Below are 23,934 nucleotides of genomic sequence, written 5' to 3' on the forward strand. Positions count from 1 at the left end.
GTATATGTATGTGCATGTACATGTTAGTGAATTTTTTATTCTTTGCATTGTCCATTGAGAACCAACTGAGACACTTTTCCCCACAACAGTGGAATTTGTCTGGCCACTGACCTGGGACACCTTTCACCACAACAGTGAAATTGGTCTGGGCTGTGAGCCGGGACTCTTTTCACCATTACTGTGGACTGTGACTGGGCCATGAGATGGAATACTTTTCACCATGGTTGTGGAGTGTGACAGAGTCATGAGCCAGGACACTTTGCACCATTACTGTGGAATTTGAGTTGGGAAACTTTTGACCACAGCAGTGGAATTTGTCTGGGCTGTGAGCTGGGACACTTCTCACCACAACAGTGGAATTCGACTGGGCCATGAGCCAGGGCACTTTTCACCATGACTGTGGAGTTGACTGGGTCATGAGCCAGGAGACTTTTCACCATGACTGTGGAGTGTGATGGAGTCCTGAACTGGGATACTTTTCCCATGACTATGGAGACTGACTGGGACATGATCTGGGACACTTTTCACTATCACTGTGGAGTTTGACTGGGCCAGAAAAAGGTTATCAGGTTAATCCTAAAAAAAAAAAAAAATTATATATTTACATCAATTAAGATCTCAAACACTTCTACCAATAGTCAAGTGATGTCTTCTAATGCTGCAGTACAGTCTGGTTTAAAACAAATATGTTCCATTGAAAGTGCTAATGTATTCTTATACCACACGTTTAAGTGTTCTGTACACACATTCAGAATTTACACTAATCAGGCATAACATTATGACCACCTACATGTTTCTATGCTGTCACACCTTGCTTGCAGGTGAGGGTAGATATGCTCGGCGAAGGTTGTGAGTTAAAATAAAAATGATGGCAAAATCACAATAGTACATTCAGTGCAAGGGTATTTATTCGGTGAAGGTGAGGAAACGCCCAAAAAAAGTTAGAAAACAACAAACAAAATCTACGAAGTACTGTTACAAAGTAGGCTTGCAACTTCAAGGAAAACAACAATTTTTCCACCAGTGCACATTGGCTCAACTACCAACCAGTCCCTTCCTTTAACTGGAGTGAGCCCTTAAATATCCTCCACTGGTCTACTTAAACCAGTGCATACCACTCATTCTCCTCTGCAGGGGAGACAATAATGGCCAAAGAAAATTACTGATTCATTAAAATGCAGAATACAGGAAATGCTGGTTCTAAATTGACAGTCTGATCACAATTTTAAAAGGTGCAGAAAAAAAAAAAACAATTTATATAACACCAAAACATTTCAGACTGCATAAACCCCATGAACCCCCCCTCCAAATGGAACACTCCAACAGGGTGCTACTGGGCATGTCTGAACTTGCCCAGGTGTTATTTAAGGACAGCTCGAACATGGCCTGGGCCTTTTCCCAGACCAGGACACTAAGATGCAGCCCATGTAAGTATGGAAACTTTACCTACTACTAATATAAAGATGTAAAGTTCATGTTTAAACTGCCAAAAGGTGAAATTTACCAGGCTAGCAAATGTTAATATTGCAATGAGGAGTAAAACAGCTGCAATAACTACCAAAATGGTGAGGAAGAGTGCATGAACCACTGTAAACTAGAGCAGGGACTGAATGGGACTGAGTAAAGTGAGAATACGGAAAGGCATAGATTTAAGTAGTTTGTTCGTTCTGTCACATATGCTCATTGTCCATTTTATCAACTCCACTTACTATATAGGTGCACTTTGTAGTTCTGCAATTAGACTGTAGTCCATCTGTTTCTCTGCATACAGGGTGGACCAACAACACAGATGTGTCTAATAGAATGGACAATGATTGGACTCACTGCTGTGTCTGATCCACTCCAACACAAACCAACACAGCATATACTAACACACCACCATCACGTCAGTATTATTGCTATGCTGAGCATAATCCACCACCCAAATAGTCCTGAACAGGGTAAAAGTGGCTAACAAAGTATCAGAGAAACAGATGGACTACAGTCTGTAACTGTAGAACTACAAAGAGCACCTGTACAGTAAGTGGAGCTGATAAAATGGACAATGAGCGTAGAAACAAGGACATAATGTTATGCCTGATCCAGTGTATGTGTGTACATTTAGCCATGCTTGCTCGAATTGTACTGTAAAGAAAGTTTGTCTTATCCATCTGAAAATGTTGATGAATGCATAATCCCCACTATTTTGGGCTCCACCTGTTGTCTTGGAGAGATACCTTCCTGCGGAGTTTAGTTCCAACCTGTGTCCAATCAGCTGATCTAGAGAATCAAGGACTTGGGAAGAGGCTGATTAGCTGAAGCAGGTGTAGCTCAGCAGGGAAGGTAGATCTCCAGGACCAGGGTTGGAGACCACTGCACTTGCCAGTACATAACTAGCAAACATATGCAATTTTTCTTCAAAACATAAAACGGGTTACTTAATTGCGGAAAGTATGTTTCGGTAGAGACGATTCTTAATGTGTTCCACTGATTTTAAGACTGTGGGACACATTTACTTCAAAACAATGGAATCTAGTTTATTTGCTTTGGGAATGTTTTGCTTTACAACAACCTCTTCACCACCAATGGATTGGAACAAAAATGTTTTAGCTCCCAACTGTATCACAAATCTATCAATGTCTCAGACATCAGGCAACAGATTTGTAATCATTTAATGTAATAACTGTGTGAGGGAGCTTTTAGAGGTGATTAAGAACTCAGATGTCTGGTTCCCATCACTATCAAGTAATTCTGATACGGCAAGTTTCTCCGGAATGAAGCCTTTCACTTCAACTCCCTCTGAATGACTGCTTTCAGCAATAACATCGTCAGCAGACTTCAATCATTCATTTGGGCGTGACCTGCCATGAAGATGGTACTGTGACCTCAATGTGTAGGAACCATTGTAAAAGATTGCATGCCTCAAACCATCTAGGCTTAATGGATTCATCTGAAATGAGAATCAAATGCTAAATCTCACTCCGGCTGCTTTGCGTAGAGGGAAAAATGATTACGGTCCTCGCAGTAGATTCTCAAAGAGCTGAGTGTGGAAGTATAATAAGAAAACCATTCATTATTAAACTTTCATCAAAAAGTCAAGAGCTGCCTACTCAACACATTTATAGTTACCATATAAAAGTGTTATTAATATTTAACATTAATTACCACATTATTTTTTCTCCTGCTCCCCTGCTCTTATTGTATTTGTCTTCTGACATCATTCTTGCTCATGTGACAGCTGTAATGGTAGTCTTGTGGGTTTCCCTGCTCATTTCTGACTGAACACAGATGAAAATCTAAGCAAATAAACCTCACAGCACTAAAGCAGGATTTTATGACAAGGTGGCGTATCGTGACAGATCAGAGTTGTCAACAGCTGTATGGCAAGTTTTACGCTGTTAAGTCTGATCTATGAAACTTACTCTTTATGATTGTGTGATTGGGCCAAGCTGCTTTTGTTCCATTTCACTGAAAAAATGCTATGAAAAAATAGCTGTGAATGACTCAGTAATATACATGGGTTCCACATGAATGACATTACGTCAACACAATTACTGTGATTTTACTTGCTTTTGGCAAGAACTGTGATGTATTTTTTTGTTCATGTGGAATTGATGTACAAATTCACTCTCAGTATGACGTCACTGGCGCAGTAGCCCTTTAGTCACTGGGGTTGGACCCTCAAGGCTACATCTCAGTACCTTTAGTCAGGGAACATAATTGTACCATAATCCATTGAAATTATATTGTCTAAACTGAACTGACTCCACACACCTGTCTCATCTACAGGCTTTTTAATGTACTGTTCTGTTTTAAAACTTTAGGTCATGAAAAGGTACAAATATACTTTTCTATGAGGAGAAAAAAATGGGTTTAAGGTGCACAATTGCACCTTAATACCACTGTTGTACTTGAGGTACATTTGCTTTGTTTAAACCTTGATGAACGAAAAATGTACCTGCACAGAACCTTTATTTCTAACAGAAACAAGTAAATTCAAAGAACCACTTCTTTTAGTGACCGGTCAAGTTATTTTTGTTTTTCTGCATCTGAAGTGCGTAATACTGGCTTACGTTTGCATTTAGAGTTAAATGTGTTACACCAAAAGTGCTGCAGAAAGAAAACACCAGTGCCTAGCAAACTTGACTTTGTATGCTACTGTTGTGTCCAATTACATTTTCTGTTGATTTTTAAGTGAAAATAAGTGAACATCCTCTGCAGAGAATACACTTAAATTTGGCATTCTTGGACAATGTTTAGTGCTTACCTGTGTTTTTGTTCAATTTAACATTGCAAATAAAACACATAAAATATAAAATGACAACTTTTTCATATACCAAGTTTTATTATTTTTTTCCCCCAATATGTTAAATTCAGTAAATGAAAAATAATTGTAAAATAAAATATGCAGAAGTGTGTTCTCTGTAGAGGATGTTTTATACACTTCAAATCAACAAAACCTTGTTGTTTGCCCAGGGGCATCTAAACCTTTGCATACAACTGTATTCTGATAGATGCTGGATGTACTAAAGTTTCTCAGTGTTGGGATAGTTATGCAACAAAGCAAATCACTAATTACCCCTCTTAAACTATAATCAGATTACTTTATTTACTATACTCTGGGGGAAAAAAGTATGAAAGTTTTAATTGGCATTTTTTCATTATTTTACGTTACTCTGTAAAACCCAACACAAATCTACCAACTGTACAAGGTAAAACCCATTTTCTCATTTTCAGAGCTATATTTAGAAAGAATGGCCTATGATTTAAAAGACATGCCTCTCCAGTGGTGAACCCTGACTATTAGAGCTAGCCCTTCAATTTGGGTCACAAATGGCAAAAGATGGTTAAAACAAAGCTAATGCTAACTTTTCATAGCATCCCTATATGATTTCTAATATTTTGTTAGTGCTAAGCCAAGGGTGATTTGCTTAAATGCTTTCTGACTAGGCTGACTAAGTTGGCTACATATTATATATAAGCTTTCCATTCTGCCTTAAACAGTGCAACAGTTACATTCTGATGCTTTTAGGCATCAGAACAGAACTGCTGCAGTGTTTAAGGCAGAACTGAATGTGTTGGCATCAGAATGTTAAACACTGCAGCATTTAATACATAACATTTGAAATTTGTGCTGGATTAAACTCAGTCATAGCAGTTTCACACAACTCCACCCTGAAACAAGAGCACATACAGTTAGGCCTAGAAATATTTGGACAGTGACACAATCTTCATGATTTTGGGCTCTGCATGCCATCACATTGGATTTGAAATGAAACAACTGAAATGCAACTGAAGTGTAGACTTCTAGGTTTAATTCAAGGGGTTGCACAAAAATATCCTATGAAATGTTTAGGAATTGCAACCATTTTTCTACAAAGCCTCATTTCAGGGGCTCAAAAGTAATTGGACAAATTAACTTTACCATACATTTTCATTTTTAATACTTTGTTGAGAATCCTGGCAACGACTGCCTGAAGTCTGGAACTCATGGGCATCACCAAACGCTGGGTTTCCTCCTTTGTGATGCTTTGCCAGGCCTTTATTGCATCTGTCTTCAGTTGTTGCTTGTTTGTGAGTCTATCTGCCTTAAGTTTTGTCTTAAGCAAGTGAAATGCATGGTCGAACGGCTTGAGATCTGGTGATTGACTCTGCCATTGCAGAATATTTCACTTCTTTGCCTTAAACTCCTGGGTTGCTTTTGCAGTAAGTTTTGGGTCATTGTCCATCTGTGAAGTGACGTCCAATCAACCTTGCTGCATTTGGTTGAATCTGAGCAGAAAGTATATCCCTGTACACGTCAATTTATCTTGCTGCTTCTGTCTTGTCACATCAGTAAACACTAGTGACCAGTGCCATTGGAAGCCCTGCATGCCCATGCCATCACACTGCCTCCACCATGTTTTACAGAGGATGTGGTGTGCTTTTGATCATGAGCCGTTCCAAGCCTTCGCTATACTTTCTTCTTCCCATCATTCTGGTACAGGTTGATCTTAGTTTCATCTGTCAAAAGAATGCTGTTCCAGAAGTTCCAGGCTTCTTTAGACATTTTTTGGCAAAGTCTAATCTGGCCTTTCTATTTTTGAGGCCGATTAGTGGTTTGCACCTTGTAGTGAACCCTCTGTATTTGCTCTCATGAAGTCGTCTTTTATAGTAGACTTAGATACTGATACATCTACTTCCTGGAGAGTTGTCTTAGTTTGGGTGGATGTTGTGAAGGGGTTTTTCTTCACCATGGAAAGGATTCTGCAATCATCCACCACTGTTGTCTTCTGTGGATGTCCAGGTCTTTTTGAGTGTTCCTGAGCTCACCAATGGGCTCTTCTTCCCCAGAATGTACCAAACTGTTGATTTGACCTTTCTGCTATTTCTCTGATGGATTTCTTCTTTTTTCAGCCTAACGAAGGTCTTTCACTTCCATTAAGAGCTCCTTTGACTGCATGTTATGGGTTCACAGCAACAGCTTCCAAATGCAAATACCACACCTGGAATTAACTCCAGACCTTTTACTTGTCTAATTGATGATGGATTGATGAGAGAATAGCCCATGCAGCCCACAAAATAGCTTCTGAGAATTGTCCAATTACCTTTGGACCCTTGAAAAAGAGGCAGCTACATATTAAAGAGCCATAATTCCTAAACCCTTCCTACAATTAGGATGTGAATACCCTCAAATTAAAGCTGAGAGTCTGCACTTTACACTCCTGTTGATTATACAACCATATCTTGAATGTTTTGGTAAACGGCTAAAATACCAAAACATGTCACTGTCCAAATATTTCTGGGCCTAACTGTAGGTCTTTACTGTGTGCTCAAGTTATTATGAAGTGCAATGACTCCAGTAGATTATGAATTCCAATGACTCTAGTAGATATGTCTCTGAAGACGAGAGAGCTCCATTCTCACCTAAACAGACCAGTCTTCTCATAAAAGAGCAGCTCTATAAGCATTAATTTTATTCAGAGATTTTTATGGCATTTGGCTGATGCTCTTATCCAGAGCGACTTACAATTTTATCACCAGATTTTAGTTGGAGGCTACTAATTTTTTCATTTTGACTTAATTGTCTTGTTCAAAGGCAGGGAGAGTGGCAGAGGGAAACCCTCAAGGCCTTGGGGTGGTTAATGCATGTCGGCTAACTTTAATTCTTTTTTTCTTTATTCTGTAGAATCGTATTTAAACTGCAAGTCACTGTTGTCGGAAAAAAACCTCATATCTCCAAATCTGACAACTTTACAAGAGAAGGAAAAAACATACATAACTTTTAATGTAAGTCAATAGAACCAGACTTTTTCAAGCCATTTTTGGCCAACTATCAGCATAATTATGAAGTAAAAAGGAATCAACCATCATGTTTTGATTTCCTATAGGTCAGACCGGTTGGGTGAGGACAAGTCATTCAAGGCCTGAAAGTCTGATGTACATCACTAACTGAACATGAGCGTCAGCCTGAACAATGGAATGAAAGAAATGGCAAATGGCAGCAGCAACTGTTTACCAGCCTCTCAATGTGAAACTGCTTCAAGGTAAGGCATATGCTAATATGTTGGTCACAAACATGGAGTGTCTTTTTTGTGTCAGTTTTGAGTCAATATTTTTCCATTTTTTTGCCTGTTTTTATTTTAAACTGTAAACAGCAAAATGTTTTTTTTTTTCCCTCACAAAACACAAATATAAATCATAGTAAAATGTTCCCTTTTCTTCTAACTTGGATGTGGTCTCAGCTGAAACTTTGATACAACAGAATTTCTTCACTTGCTTTAATGAGCCACAAGATATACTGTAAATACTTAACTCCATAAATGGAAAGGAAATTATAGACCTCCTACAATGTATTCCAGCGAATTACTGAATAATAAGCATTAGGATTTAATACACCTGAGATGTTACATGTTACCATTTTTTTGAGATCAACTTCTAAAGGTTAAAACAATCAGAAATAAAAGCTGACGAACACATATAAAAGTGTCATTTATGGAGATGAAACATCTGATGTACGCACTCCTCATGACGCACCTCAAGGAAGCAATTTCAGGCTTACGTCAGTCATCTGTTCCGTCAATGACAGGTAGTTATGGCCATATATGCTTCTCCAACACACTCCTACACCACCACACACCACCAGACATCACCTCTTCCCCCCTCCTGGCAGTCAATGAGTTGCAATGTAGCAGTGAAGCCTCTCTCATGCTGTAATGGAGGCCGTTTTTCAACATGTATTATTTGCACCATAGAAACTGTCTGCTGAGATGGAGCCTCAGGCAGAGCTGTGCAGTGACTGAGCACTGCTTATATAGAGAATATGAAACGTTGACCAGCTTACATCAATATTGTGTGTTTTTCTTGTACATTTTCAGGGTAATGATGTGTGTGTGTGTGTGTGTGTGTGTATATATATGGGGGTGTGTGTATATGCATATATACAGATGCATCAACTCCAATTTCTGCTCATGTAAAATTTGTCATCTTGCTTTCAGTTCTCCAAAGAAATTTGCAAGGATATTTTTCCACACCTTCAAACTTCAGTCTAAGAACTTGGTTGCATTTTCTGCTTCTCACAATCCAAGTAATCCCATTGATGTCAGAGTTGGTTAAGCCATTTTTCTGAGAACACCAGTAGCTTCTATTATTTGATAATTGTTTTAATATTCTCAGCAGTGTGCTTGGGATCCTTATCTTGATGTAGAAAGTTTTTTCCAGATTGTATTGTATGATAGTTTGTTTGTACATTGTATTTTATTAAAACAAATAACCAACTCCAAATGTTGTACATCCCCAAACTTGTCCTGATCTCCCACCATGCTTGACTTGTGGTTGTAGATGTAAATAGAAGTGTTTTGTTGCTTTATCAGCATATGTACTGCCTTCTGTTGCTTCCATATGTTTAAAAGTTAGACTCATCAGTCCATAAAACCTTTATTGCATTTCCTCTTTTTTATCTCAGTATAGATCTTATTGCATATGTTTGTATATTTCTAGGTGTATATATGCCTGTGGATAGGTTTTTGTGTATATTCTTCTCTCAGCCTGATGACTGCTATTTTCAGTTTGTCAGGGCATCACTAGACATTTAAGGATGGGGGTCCCGGAACATGTATCAAAAATGGCTACTTGCTCAAACTGGCACAAGTAGATCTGTCTCTTTGTAGTTTGTATTATGCACAAAGCTTGTATGACTTAAATACTATTGTATTTTTAACCCCCAATCCCCAAAACTGGCCTTGTGACATCCTTGATTACCATGTTTATTCTTCCAGAAAGTCTTAATCAGGTCCAGTTGACACATTCAGCCTCTTCAGGGCAATTTGGGCTTGTTTAAGGGGGTCCTCTGAAGTATTTCTCTAATTACAATCTAATAACGCAGACACTGAAGCCCACTGTCTCATATCTCAAGCAGATTGTTCACATTCATTATCCACCGTGGGGTGAGTGGTGCATACGACGCAACAAGCACACTCATCTCAGATCACATTAATTCCCATTTCAAGGAGACATTAGTTCTGTTCCTCAGTGGCTAATATATATATGATCTTAAAGTCTTTGCAGCAGCAATCTTCAAAATAAGGCTTTCTAAATGGCTCTTAGAAAATGATTGGTTTGGCAATTACTTGGACTTAATCCAAATATAGGAAACCAGCTGTCAAGTTAGTTATATCATTTGGACATGCAACTGATTATGAACAGTAATAATATAGTTACATGGAGAAGAACTGCAGAAGGGGGACTGTGGAGAGTATCCTGAGCTGCTACATCATCGTTTGGTTTGGGAATTGCACTGCCTCAGGCCACAAGACCCTACAGCGTACAGTGAGGACAGCTGAGAAGATCATTGGGGTCTCTCTCCCCTCCATCATGGACATCTACACCACAATTTGTATCAGGAAAGCCACCAGCATTGTGGACGACCCTATCCCTCACATGGCCTTTTTTCCCTTCTGCCGCCTGGCAGAAGGTACCGGAGCATCCGTGCTACCACGGCCAGACTCTGCAACAGCTTTTCACCTCAAGCAATCAGGTTTTAAACTCACAGGGACAGAGCTAACCCCCGCCCCCTCACACACACACTCCACACACAACTCTTTTGATGCTCTACTTGCATCTCGAACATTGCTACTACACTGTTTTCACTGTCTTACTCAGGTTTTTTCTACATCAGTAACTGCTGTGTTTGTATGTCATCTGACTGCATGACTCACAGATCACAGCATGTTCATATCTCTGCACCTTATTCCACTACCTCATGTCCAGAAATGAGTGCTGTCGGTGCTGTGCTGTCCTGTCTGTTAACTGTCTAATGTCTGTAATTTATCGTATTGTTTCTAATTTAATTTTGTTTGTACTTTGTGTTCCTTGTTGCACCGTGTTGTTCCTGGAGGAACGTAATTTCACTCCACTGTGTACTTGTACACAGATGGAATGACAAAAGCCACTTGACTTGAAGAATCCAAACTCTTGTCAAACCAGGGATCACCCTGAGGTCTGGAGGTTTGGTCTTTTTTCTTGCATGCAGGTACCCAGACATTTAGCAAGAGCAATTAACAATGGATAGTTATGTTCATATAGGCTGGACTGATGCCAAGATTAGGCCCAGTCTGTCCATGACAAGTGACAGGTGTGTCAGACCAGACCATGTAGGAGTAAACAATATAGGCTGAACAGAATGTTCTAGGTACAATCATATCATATTACATGCATGGTACAGCACACACAATACTGAGTATAATTGCAACAGTGAAGCACAGCACAGCAGTACATTCATTGAATAGCTACATGTTTAGTTATATTTGCCATGGCAAAAATGCTTTGAAAAAGTTATTTTTCTTCACTTTTAAAAATATTTTCATCAATGGTGGTCTTGAGAGTGCGTTCTAGTGAAAACATTTGATTGGTATAAAATATTTTAATTATGTCAAGGTTCTTTCAACATACTAAAGGTTCTTCACTTATACATCTCATTTTCAAAAACTGCTTTTTAAGCTAAAGAGTAACCAAAAGTAGTTAATGTTCATAATCAAAGTTCAAATGTCAAATCACTTTTTTCACTAATATCAAACTGATTTGCAGAAGATGGAGTACAGTGCTAAAGTACAGGCATTATCTAATGAAAAAACAGGAGTTTCCTAAACTGGTCTTCAGAAAATGATTAAAAGATATAGAGAAACCAAGACTACTAACAACTGTACAAGACCTACTAGACCACCACAACTTCCACCATCAGATAAACAGTACTTGAAGCTTTCATCTTGGAGAGAGAGAAGAAAATCAATCTCCCCTTTTGGTTTCAGATCTGAAAAAAATCTATGGGTGTTTCTGTCCATCTGTCCACTGTGAGACGATAACTCAACACTGTGTCTGAAAGGATATTTAGTTGTCAAGAAGCTGTTACTGAGAAAAAAAGACAAATAACTTGCACTAGAATAGAGACCCGACATCTGAAATATAGAGTAAGGGTTTATGGCTTTAATCTAAATAGTAAAACTCGAAGTGACAGTAGGCGCTATGTACGCTGATGGTAAATGAAAGCATTTGAAGGCCATAGCTTAGATTTTGAGAAGGCCTGAATTAATTGAAAATTAAACCTAGTTACTAAATGCATTGGCTGTTAATCTGATGTGTAAGGCTTTCTGTCTAGCTCCTAAAGTCCAAAACAGTGGGAGAGCTTGGCTGAATTGAGCTTGCTTAGCTGAATTTACTTTTAAGAAAAAAACTGGATTTCTGATTGAATACTTTTTTTTTTACATTTGGAGTTTAAATTCTAACCAAGACTGAACCTTTTGAATACATGCAGTGTTTAAATACAGCAAACATGATGATTCTTTGAAATAAATGAGCTTAAAATTACAGACATGTAATTTTTTATTTAAGAAGAAGGAAATCATTAAGGCCTCTCCATGGATCACCACCTTATCGTGGTGGAGAGGTTTGTGTGCTTGAAGGACCCTAGGAGCTATGTTGTCTGGAGCAAAAGCTCCTGGTAGGGTCTCCCATGGCAAACTGGTCCTAGGTGACAGGCCAGACAAAGTGTGATCCATAACCACCCCTATGAGGACAACAAAGCAGGACTCGTGTACCCTGCCCGGATCAGGGTTACCGGGGCCCCACCCTGGAGCCAGGCCTGGGGGAGGGGCTCGCCAGCGAGCGTCTGGTGGCCGGGCATTCACTCATGGTGCCCGGCCGGGCCCAGCCCGAAGGAGTTACATGAGTCCCCCCTCCCATCGACCCACCACCGATGGGAGGGGCAGTAGTAGGGGTGCGGTGCATTGTGGATCGGGCAGTGTCCGAAGGCGTGGGCCTTGGCGTTCTGATCCTCGGTTGCTGAAACTGGCTTTTGGAACTTGGAACGTTACCTCACTGGCGGGGAAGGAGCCTGAGTTGGTGCGCGAGGTCGAGAGATACCGGCTAGATATAGTCGGGCTCACCTCAACACACAGCTTGGGCCCTGGGTCCAATCTCCTTGAGAGGGGCTGGACTTTTTTCTTTTCTGGAGTTGCCCATGGTGAGAGGCGGCGGGCAGGTGTGGGCTTTCTCATAGCCCCTCGACTCGGCGCCTGTATGTTGGGGTTTTCCCCGGTGGACGAGAGGGTAGCTTCCCTACGCCTTCGGGTTGAGGAACGGGTCCTGACTGTTGTCTGTGCTTATGCACCGAACAGCAGTTCAGAATACCCAGCCTTCATAGAGTCCTTGGAAGGGGTGCTTGAAAGTGCTCCTCCTGGAGACTCGATTGTCCTACTGGGGGACTTCAACGCTCACGTGGGCAACGACAGTAAGACCTGGAGGGGTGTGATTGGGAGGAATGGCCTCTCTGATCTGAACCCGAGTGGTGTTCAGTTTTTGGACTTCTGTGCAAACCACAGTTTGTCCATAACGAACACCATGTTTGAACACAAGGATGTCCATAAGTGCACATGGCACCAGGACACCCTAGGCCGCAGTTCAATGATTGACTTTGTAGTCGTGTCAGCGGACTTGCGGCCATGTGTACTGGACACTCGGGTAAAGAGAGGAGCTGAGCTGTCAACTGATCACCACCTGGTGGTGAGTTGGATCAGGTGGTGGGGGAAGATGCCAGTCAGACCAGGCAAACCCAAACGTATAGTGAGGGTTTGCTGGGAACGTCTGGCAGACGAACCTGTCAGATTGATCTTCAACTCACACCTCCGTCAGAACTTTGACCAGATATCGGGGGAGGTGGGGGACATTGACTCAGAATGGGCCATGTTCCGCTCCTCCATTGTTGAAGCGGCTGACTGTAGCTGTGGTAGCAAGGTAGTTGGTGCCTGTCGGGGCGGTAATCCTCGAACCCGGTGGTGGACACCCCAGGTGAGAGATGCCGTCAAGCTGAAGAAGGAGTCCTACCGGACATGGTTGGCCTGTAGGACACCAGAGGCAGCTGGCAGGTATCGACAGGCCAAGCGATCTGCGGCTTCAGTCGTTGCCAAGGCAAAAACCCGGGTGTGGGAAGAGTTCGGTGAGGCCTTGGAAAGCGACTTTAAGTCGGCTCCGAAAAGATTCTGGCAAACCGTCAGGCGACTCAGAAGGGGAAAGCAGTGTGCCACTAGCACTGTATATAGTGGAGATGGTGTGCTGCTGACTTCGACTGAAGACGTCATTGGGCGGTGGAAGGAATACTTTGAGGACCTTCTCAATCCCACCAACATGTTCTCCAGTGAGGAGGCAGAGTCTGGGGACACGGGAATAGGCTTGTCCATTACTGAGGCCGAAGTCGCTAAGGTAGTTAAAAAGCTCCTTGGCGGCAGGGCTGCAGGGGTCGATGAGATCCGTCCCGAGTTCCTCAAGGCTCTGGATGTTGTGGGGCTGTCTTGGCTGACACGCCTTTTCAACATTGCATGGACATCGGGGGTGGTGCCACTTGATTGGCAGACTGGGGTGGTGGTGCCTCTTTTTAAAAAGGGGGACCGGAGGGTGTGTTCCAACTACAGGGGAATCACACTCCTCAGCCTCCCTGGTAAGGTCTATGCAAGGGTACTGGAGAAGAGAGTCCGGCTTATAGTCGAACCTCGGATTCAGGAGGAGCAGTGCGGGTTCCGCCCTGGTCGTGGAACACTGGACCAACTCTTTACCCTCTCCAGGATTCTCGAGGGTTCATGGGAGTTTGCCCAACCAGTCCACATGTGCTTTGTGGATTTGGAGAAGGCATTCGACTGTGTTCCCCGGGGTATTCTGTGGGAGGTGCTTCGGGAGTACGGGGTACATGGCTCTTTGCTACGAGCCATTCAGGCCCTGTACAAACAAAGCAGGAGCTTGGTTCGCATGGCCGGCAGTAAGTCACACTTTTTCCCAGTGAGAGTTGGACTCCGTCAGGGCTGCCCTTTGTCACCGATTCTATTCATAATTTTTATGGATAGAATTTCTAGGCGCAGTCAGGGGATGGAGGGTGTCCGGTTTGGTGACCTCAGGGTCACATCGCTGCTGTTTGCAGATGATGTGGTCCTATTGGGGACATCAGGCCGTGAACTTCAGCTTTCACTGGATCGGTTTGCAGCCGAGTGTGAAGCGGCCGGGATGAGGATCAGTACCTCCAAATCCGAGGCCATGGTTCTCACGCGGGAAAGGGTGGAGAGCCCTCTCTGGGTCGGGGATGAGCTCTTGCCTCAAGTGGAGGAGTTTAAGTATCTTGGGGTCTTGTTCACGAGTGATGGTACAAGGGAGCGGGAGATTGACAGGCGGATTGGTGCTGGGTCAGCAGTGATGCGGGCTCTTTACCGGTCTGTTGTGGTAAAGAAAGAGCTGAGCCATAAGGCAAGGCTCTCGATTTACTGGTCGATCTATGTTCCCACCCTCACCTATGGTCATGAGCTTTGGGTAATGACCGAAAGAACGAGATCGCGAATACAAGCGGCTGAAATGAGTTTCCTCCGCAGGGTGGCTGGACTCTCCCTTAGAGATAGGGTGAGAAGTTCGGTCATCCGGGAGGGACTCGGAGTAGAGCCGCTGCTTCTTCACGTCGAGAGGAGCCAGTTGAGGTGGTTCGGGCATCTTGTTAGGATGCCTCCTGGACGCCTCCCTTGGGAGGTGTCACAGGCAAGTCCACCGGGGAGGAGACCCCGGGGAAGACCCAGGACACGCTGGCGTGACTATATCGCCCAGCTGGCCTGGGAGCGCCTCGGAATCCCTCCCAGGGAGCTAGTGGAAGTGGCTGGGGAAAGGGAGGTCTGGGCTTCATTGCTCAGGATGCTGCCCCCGCGACCCGAACCCCGGAGAAGCGGAAGATGATGGATGGATGGATGGATGGATGGATGGAAATCATTAAGGCTTGACTGAAGGTGTAGAAGGCTTGGCGAGTTCCCCACTGTTGCTATGTAGGTTCACAGCTACCCCCTCCTGGGCGTGTGCAGTAGAGCACATGGCTAGGCCATGTACTTTTTCTTTTCCAGCTCCACCAACTTCTACACCACACACACCTGTGATTCATCCTAGGACTAAGCCTCATTCATAAACCCCTTTGTTCCCCCTCTTGGTCTCTGTGTTGCTAACTAAGCCCCAAGCTGTGTTTTCTAGGAATAATTCCTGTGTTTTGGCCCCTGCTTTGCCTGTCTGGATATGGCTGTCATGTTGCCTGCTTGTGTTTTGACTCCTGCCTAGGTCTATAATAAGTATGAGACTGCCCCAAATAACACTTGCAACTGACTTGTATGCCTCCCTGCACACTGTAATGCTGGCCCACTAGTGAGTTCATGTATCTAGTGCTGGGGTCAGTTTGGCTCACTTTGTGTCATTGCATTGCCAAATCTGTAGAAGACATTGAATTTGTGGCTTTGTGCTTGCCTTTAGGCTGCATTCACATGTGTCTGGAGATTTTTAAAATTTTTGTTTTCCTCTCTCTGCATTTTGGCCATACACATTTTTGAAAATGTAATCCATGTACTGCACTCATTTCTTTTAAGTGGGGTCCAAATACTTGTTATTCTAAAGCAATGTGACTTGATCATTAACCAAAGACAGACTTGGTAAAAAATCTACATTCACAATCCAGTTGGAGTTCAAAAGTAGAAAAAAAATTAACTACTGTGCCTGATCAGGACTGTGTTGGGGTATTTGAGATTGTGGTAGAGCCATCGCAGTGTAAACAACCCCAGGACAGCAAGCACCATGCCTTTTGCCTTTCATGCTTTTATTTTCTGGTAGGAATCGTACTTACAAAATTACAAGTGCAACAACCTTCAAGGCAAGCCTACCATGCCAAGGTCTTCTTGAGCACTATGCATGATTAAAACCTTCTTGATCAAACTTTTTGAGGGCTAGGCTGGCATGCTCATGTGAGTGTTTTTGAGTTTTTGTATTCTCTTGAGGACAAGTTTTTAAAAATGCTGTTAGTGTGGATGAATAAAAAAAAAATGGATTAAAAAAAAGACACGTGCATGAGGCCTTTTATTTCAATTTCAGTTCATCTGCCACAGGCAGAAACACTGTCTTGTCATTGCTCTGTCATTGCGGTTTACACAGGTGTTGCTCCATCCTGAGGGCTTTTATGTGTGTTTATGCATGTGACATGAAGCTGTCGTTTAAAATCAGCCCAGTGTTGAGGCTTGGAGGCATGCCAAAAACCCTCTCAGACAATTTCAGGGGGGAATACGGTGTCTGCCCATCGATGCTGTAGTGCACAACGTTTCCGTTGAGTATAGGACACTGAAAGCAGTAATAAATCATTACCACCTCATGCATGTGTCAGGCTTAATATGAGCTCACCCCCACTGGGAGCACAGCCATTTGTTGGTTGCCAGATTTTATATAATCCCTCCTGTTCTTTTTTTTTTACTCTCCAGTGAGATGATGCAGGTTATGAATGCCTTGTACATTTTTAGCACTGGGTGCAACATGTGGGGCATATGCAGCAATTAAGATGCAACACGAAGCAAACGCATCTACTTTAGCTGACATGTGTTGAGTGCTTCTGCAAAAGATTCTGTGCATGGTGTATCTCTCTAGTAACAAAAAATTAAGAATATATTGTGTCTCAAATTTTCTTCCAGAAATGTTATAAAGTTTTGGAAATAGTTTTTCCATTCATTCTTTTGCTGTTGTGTCTTATTTGCATGTCTAATAAACCACGAAAGAGAAATAACATTTCTCATTTCTTTATATGTTGAGACATAACTGATCTAATGCAGTATAAAGTATAAAGGAAATAATTTTTCCTTTTTAAGAAAATATAGTTTATAATGCACAATATTTGAGAAAATGATTTGAGAAATATGATCATTCTAAAGGCAGTGTTGCTTCAAATACTGCATGCAAAAATTAATAATTAAATGACTTGCAGTGCTACTTTAAGCGAATTTCAAAGTTAAAACATTTCATGCATCTTCTAATAAATTAACCAGTTGTAGGAATATACAGTTATGTACAGTTTGAACAACTCTAGTCAAATTTTAACTTGCATATTATTTCAAACTTAAAAATGGGAGTTTTCATGTCATGGTCAGCCAGGCTGTAAGAGAGTTGGTGTGGAATTACTGTAATAAGATGTGAAATAATAGATTCATTAATTTTAACATTGATCACAAATATATTTGCATTTTTTATATGTACTTAAAAGAAATGATGCACATTGCTGCTGTACATATTTGCTGTACTGTACAAAGCACCAATGGCTGTAGCATCACCAGGGATTGGGCTCAAGATCTCCTGACTAGGGGTCCAGTGCTTAAATGGTTGCACCACTCTGTGCTGTTTTAACTGAATTCTTACATTACAGATACAACAGCAGTTTTACTATTTTATGTTTTAAAATAGTAGTAAAGACTAAAGAGTGTGGAATAACAAATGTAGAATTACACACAAGGTGCAAAATATAGGGGGTTCTGGAGGGACCAAGGACAGGAAAAGAGGCAGGTAGAAAAAAAATGTTGGAAATAAATTCATCTTGATCAAGTTGACTATATTTGTCTCAGACACAAACTTCAGCTTAATGCCCAAATATTTGACTGATACTTTATTCTAGATGCCATCTATGTTGATAACTTCACTCCCTCCAGTCTGGTCTATCAACCTTTACAACCTCACATCATCGTCTTCTGGCTTCCATATCGCCCTCCGTCTAACTTCTGCAGTCTCAGTGATCCAGCCTTTTCTACACCTCAACTCTGTAGTGCCCTTATCCTCATGGATGTGGGGAATAGGGGTGCTGAGGGGGCTGCAGCACTCTTAGATTTCAGTTTTTAAAACATTTTAAGCACAGCAAAGACCCATGTGCTTTTGTAAGGTGAAGTTTGTGTTTTTATTTTGTTTGCATGTTTAATATAAACAATAGCCCTGCACAGTAAGTTAACACTGTACTTTAGAGCTAATTGCATCGCTTCACTCGCCACTAAAACAGCAGCACTGCCTATGTAGTAATGCTGCAGACTCCAATGCAGTCATCGCCCACTTTCCTCCTTTATTTTCAACCACTGTAATTAATCTCCTACTAGATGTGCTCATGTAGCTTTACTATGGGTGCGACACAAGCAGGTTCCTTGCCTCTTATCAACATTCTGATGTTTCGATGCTCAGCTCATTTGCATAATATTCATTCAGTAACATGCAAGAGCAGAAACAGCAGGATGGGCATCTTTACTCAAAAGCGCTACATGAAGATAATGTATTGTGTTCAAGAGGGATTCTTCTCTCTGTGTGTTTAAAGTCATCTTTCATTTTGATGGTAGTTTAATTAACACAAGACTCATTTTGATTTATACCTTCTGCAGTTGACGAAGAAACACAAAATAAATCATCCTACTGCACCGCATGGTCTCACACTGATTACAGCAATGTTTCATTCTTCTTTCAGGACCTGAGCAGCTATTGTGTATTGTCTTCGGTGACATGAAATCAAATAGATAACACCCCCTTTGACACCTTCAATAAGTTGATTTATGTCAGTAATGAAGTGTGTGTGTACACAAACTGTCATAAGAGAAAATTCTCTTATGATAATTTTATTTGCTCTTAGAACATCCATCTATTTTGAGTTCCCTATTTCTGTCCTGCTATTGTTTGCTGTTAAATGTTTATCATTTGTGTCAGTTCTGTTTAAACAAACACACAGCAAATGTTTGTCCTGAGGGAACACTGCACACCTATGGTGTCAATGTATCTCAAGCAAGTGTGGGAATCAGAAACTGCTTAATATCACTGGTGTAGTCTGGATATACTTAGCCCAGCAGACTAGCCTAGTAAATATATAGCAATACAGTCACCTTCAGTAAAGATGTGTGGAAAAAAAAGTAATTATTATTATTTTTGTGTGTGGGGGTGGGGGACTTACATTGAATATATACGGAGCCGTGATGGTGACATCCTGTATAAATAAAAATGTGTGGCCACGACTTAGTAATGCATGGGAACAAGATAATTAAGTCATGGACATGACTTAGTAAAGTGTGGAAATGAGATCCTAATGTGTGGCCACAACTTAGTAAGCAATGATCTCATTCCCACACCTTACTAAGTCATGGCCACGCTTAGGATCTCATTCCCACGCATTAATAAGGCGTGGCCATGCATTATTTTTATTTATACAGGATGTTATCAGCGGGGCTCTGCAAATATATGAGAGAGAAATCTAATGTTTCACTGAAGTAAATTTCATCGAAGAAAACAGAAACTGGCAAACCAACCTTGAGTGTTGCCAAAAAAGCTTGATTTTTAGCTCATCTGACCACAGAACCTGGTTCCAGTCAAAGTGCCACTAGCGACTAGTGAACTCCAGATTCTTGTTTGTGGTTCTTTGAAAGAAAAGGCTTTCTTCTAGCACAGTTTCCGAATAGTTTTTTGGCCTGGAGGTCACACCTTCCTGTAGTTCTGGGGACTTTGTGACTGCATGATGCTGCCGATTTCTCCAAATCTCCACCCATAATCCTCAGACAAACTTTTGCCGCTCTATCAGTTCTAGGCAGTGTCTGTGAGGGTCCTTTTCCAGACAGGTTCACCTCAGCTCATTCACTCGGCTTGATCACCTCCCTAATTGTGGACATAGATATTTTCATGGGTTTGACTTTGTTAACAATGGTTTTTGAAGATTTTTAACGTTTATTTTTGGACTAATTTTATTATTCTGATCTTTCCCATGTTGAATGCATGAATGGGGAGTTGACCTCCATTTGGAGTCATGGATGACCACATAAAGGTCATGTGGGTTGAGGACAATTGAACCTACACCAACGAGCACAAGAGCGCAACGTTAAACTTTGACTGTAACAAGCAACAATATAAGTGTCACGACTGGCCCCTCCCAGTCCGGTCCATGTGCCTTTTGATCTTCCATGTGCGTTTGTTTCAGTCTAGTCCATGTGCTTTTTGTTTTGATCCCAGTCCAGCCCCTTTTACTCTGCCCCTGATTGTTCCCACCTGTGTTTCCACCTGTGTGTTTGCAGGTCTTTGTTTGTTGTTAGATGTTTGGCTGGTGTTTGTTTGATTTGTTTGTTTGGCTTGTTCTGTACAGTTTTGGATATTGGTGTTCTTAGTCATGTTTGTCCATCCTACGCTTGGTATTGATTATTGGAATCTGGACTGGCTTGACCACGACCCTGGATTTGCCCATAATAAGTCACATATCTCAGCACATCTCGCTCCCCGGCGTTACAATAACCTTGACTGTTTTTCAGCTAATGTATATTTTTGCAATATTTATATTATTTGAAAATTACACTCCAGCTCATGTGGCTTCTTATAATTCTATCAATATTAGTTAAATGCATGGCTGGATACATACAGTAGCCAAAGCTAAACCTGCTGTTCTCCATTGTGACTGACAACAGTTAACATTAGCATGTATTAGCATGATGGCATTAGCTAGCACTTGTTGAAATTACTTCAGCTGCTGTGTCTCAAATACTCGCTGCCTCGATAACTATAATGCTACTCCAAAAGTTGCTGCTATAAGAGATCATGATGAACTGACTGGCGTAGCATGCCCCCAAATCCCATAAGTGATGGCCAAGCCCTCCCATCCAGACATTTCTAGTGATGCCCCTGACATTTAATTTTATGTATTTGGCAGATGCTCTTATCCAGAGTGACAGATGGGTAGATATGGGTGAATGTAGTATTAGGAGTTTTGCCCAAGCAGGGAACTAAACCCCCCATTTTGCTGTCAGCAGTACTACAGCCAAGTTACACTGTTAAACCAACTGTGCGTAAAAAAAAAAGTTTAAAATAATTTTGTGATTCCATTTTTTTTCCATGTATTTCATGCTTCATAGATGCCCCCCTGCCACTTCTACATAAATATTTATGTCTGTGTGCTAACTGGGCTTGTTAACACCTAAATATAATATACTTACTGATTCAGACTCCACCCCTCATCTTAAGTCAGTTCAGGTTACAGCCTGCAAGGCTATTTCAGTACAAGCAAAGATAGTTAACTCTCTCAAACTCTCCCATTGCTCATCCATCTGTTCCTGCCTTTGCCGTAATTTCCGCTTCAAATTGGGTCTTACCTTGTACACTCTCAGCAGGGACCTCCAACCTCTAATAGCTCATCACTGTAATTGGCCCATGCTCACACACCTGCAAAGCCTTTTTGAGGGAAATCACATGGCACTTATGTTCAAGAAAAAAAGCAGTGACCAGCTGTGAAAAAACCACAGGGTTTCCACATGAAACATGGCAACCCAAGGCTGTAGAATTGCCTCTTGTGGAGAAAGAAGAAAAGGAGGAGTGCGAGTCAGAGTGCCTGATCAAACTCGTCTTATTTGAGATCACCACCTGGCTTGAACTCACTGGCGACTGAGGTACCAGCTCAATATTTCCTCAACTTTGCTCATTCTTAAAACAGCTCTATTTTTCACTTAGATGAAATATTGACTAAACAGGTCAATAAGGTGACTGCCCCCTTAGGCATCTCTATCAGAAAGATCCTAGAGTCTGTGAAGAGTCAGTGTGATCCAGCGAGGTCTGTTCTTGTTAAGGAGGTAAATTAATCAATGAAAGTGTGTTGTTTTGCACTGGTTTGTTTCAACAGTTCACAGTGTCACTAATGAGACCTCATCCTTAACAAAGAACAGACCTAATTAGAGAACAAACCTAATTTGGAGCAAAATTGTGTCAACACTTCAGGTCCTCAGTGGTTCAAGCTGAGAGCTCAGGCACTTTAGTTACAGGATTCACATCAATAGATACAACAGATGCCAAGTATGAAGCTATACGGTGGTCAAGCATGACCTTGAAACCATATCTTTGTTTCATATCTTTGTCCATTTTATCAGCTCCACTTACTATATAAGTGCACTGTGTAGCTCTACAACTACACACTGTAGTCCATCTGTTTCTCTGTATCCTTTATAGCCTCCTTTCACCTTGTTTTTCATTGGTCAGGACCCTACAGGACAACCACAGAGCAGGTATTAATTGGATGATGGATCATTCTCAGCACTACAGTGACACTGACATGGTGGTGGCTTGTTAGTGTGTGTTTGGGTGGATCAGACAGCAGTGATTGATAATCTAACTTATTACGTTAATTATCAGCAGAATTATGAAGCTACAGTAAAAATCAAGCAAACATGTTCTGTAAACATGTTCCAATAAGCATGACTCTAGGCACTCCTCTGGACGTTCTAGATATGTCACTGACTGTATATATGGGTAGCAGCCTAATCAGTGGCTCATTAGAAATGATAAACAGCAGTGGCAGTTCTAGCAGCCGTTCTACTGAGTCACTCTGAAATTGCTACAAGGTAAAAGAAATGTGCTAATATATACTAACATGTCTATCACAAGCTTCAGGTAAAATAGTCTTTCAAAAGCTTCAAATGTTCATGTTTAATCTGGAACAGCTAACCACACAACATAGTACTTGAATCCTAATAGAGCTGGGATTTTTTCCTCGTTTTGACTGTTTTGACATTAATGGCTTGAATTGAAGGCCTATTTCTAAGTCATAGTACACCAATGCATTAGATTTAATGTGCTGTTGTAGAGACCAATCTGTCTTAAACAAAGACAATCCAAAAGCTTGGAGAAACATGAAAGGGTTGAATTTTTTTTTTCTTCCCCTATTGATTTCAGATTGAAGATGTTGAGGTGGTGTGATTGATCTTTCTCAAGTCTGGAGAGAAAAGCGTGGACTTCTACTTGGTGTGAAGTTCTGGCTCTCACTACTCACAGTAGATGCTCAAACCACCTTGTTCTTTATGAATAAAAGATGGAACAGATGGTAAGGGGGAGGAATGTGAGTGGCTGAACACAGCATTGACGGGTAATTGAAACAAGGAAAAGTAAAGTCAGAAGTGTTTGTATGTGGTTGGCACCTCCTGCACCTGCTGCACCGCACTGCTGGCACCTGCCTTCTCAATGTGGAGGAGAGGAGTTACCATCACACTTTCTCCAAAATGCAAATGACAAATGGTTGTGTGCAAAGGTTTGGGCACCCTTGATTAATATAGATGATTTGTTGGTGGAATTTGGGGGAGAGGGACACACGATTTAGCCTGTGCTATGACACAGATATGACAGATATTGTTGTTTGTTTGTTTGTTTGTTTTTTTAAATCCCAAAATGTTAAACTCAAATCATTTCATTTCCTGTAGAGGATGTATGCTCACTTCAAAAGTCAATGAGCAACACCCATTTTGCAAGAATAGTGCCAATGATGGCCCTCAAATCTTGTTAGTAATAATTAGGGCAGATGCTTATGTTACATACATACACAGAAGCTTCAGTGTAACTGTTTAATGAAAAAGTTGGGATGCTGTGCAGAATGTAAATAAAAATGGAATGCAATAATATGCAAATCATGTAAACCATATTTCTAAAGGAAAATACTATAAAGACAACATATCAAATGTTGAAACTGAGATTTTATTGTATTTTGAAAAATTGTGTCCCATTTGATGCCAGCAAGATGTTCCAAAAAAGTTGGGACAGGTGCATGTTTACCACTGTATTTCATCACCTTCTTTTTGTTTGGGAACTGAGGAGACCAGCCGCTATAGGTTTGAAAGTGAAATGTTT

General features: G+C 41.4%; 1 long non-coding RNA gene across 2 annotated transcripts; it reads left to right on the plus strand.

Moving 5' to 3' along the window:
- Positions 1-1,373: 1,373 nt before the first annotated feature.
- LOC108434727 lies at positions 1,374-23,688 on the plus strand. 2 transcript variants are annotated; one of them, XR_001858391.2, is made up of 4 exons: positions 1,374-1,427; positions 7,148-7,248; positions 7,350-7,505; positions 22,990-23,688. It is a non-coding gene; the product is annotated as an uncharacterized LOC108434727 (long non-coding RNA). The 2 variants fall into 2 exon arrangements; XR_001858390.1 differs by lacking the exon at positions 22,990-23,688 and adding an exon at positions 8,457-8,493.
- Positions 23,689-23,934: the final 246 nt, after the last annotated feature.

The sequence above is a fragment of the Pygocentrus nattereri genome, chromosome 12, assembly GCF_015220715.1.
Source record: "Pygocentrus nattereri isolate fPygNat1 chromosome 12, fPygNat1.pri, whole genome shotgun sequence".
In the NCBI taxonomy this organism is placed as follows: Eukaryota; Metazoa; Chordata; class Actinopteri; order Characiformes; family Serrasalmidae; genus Pygocentrus; species Pygocentrus nattereri.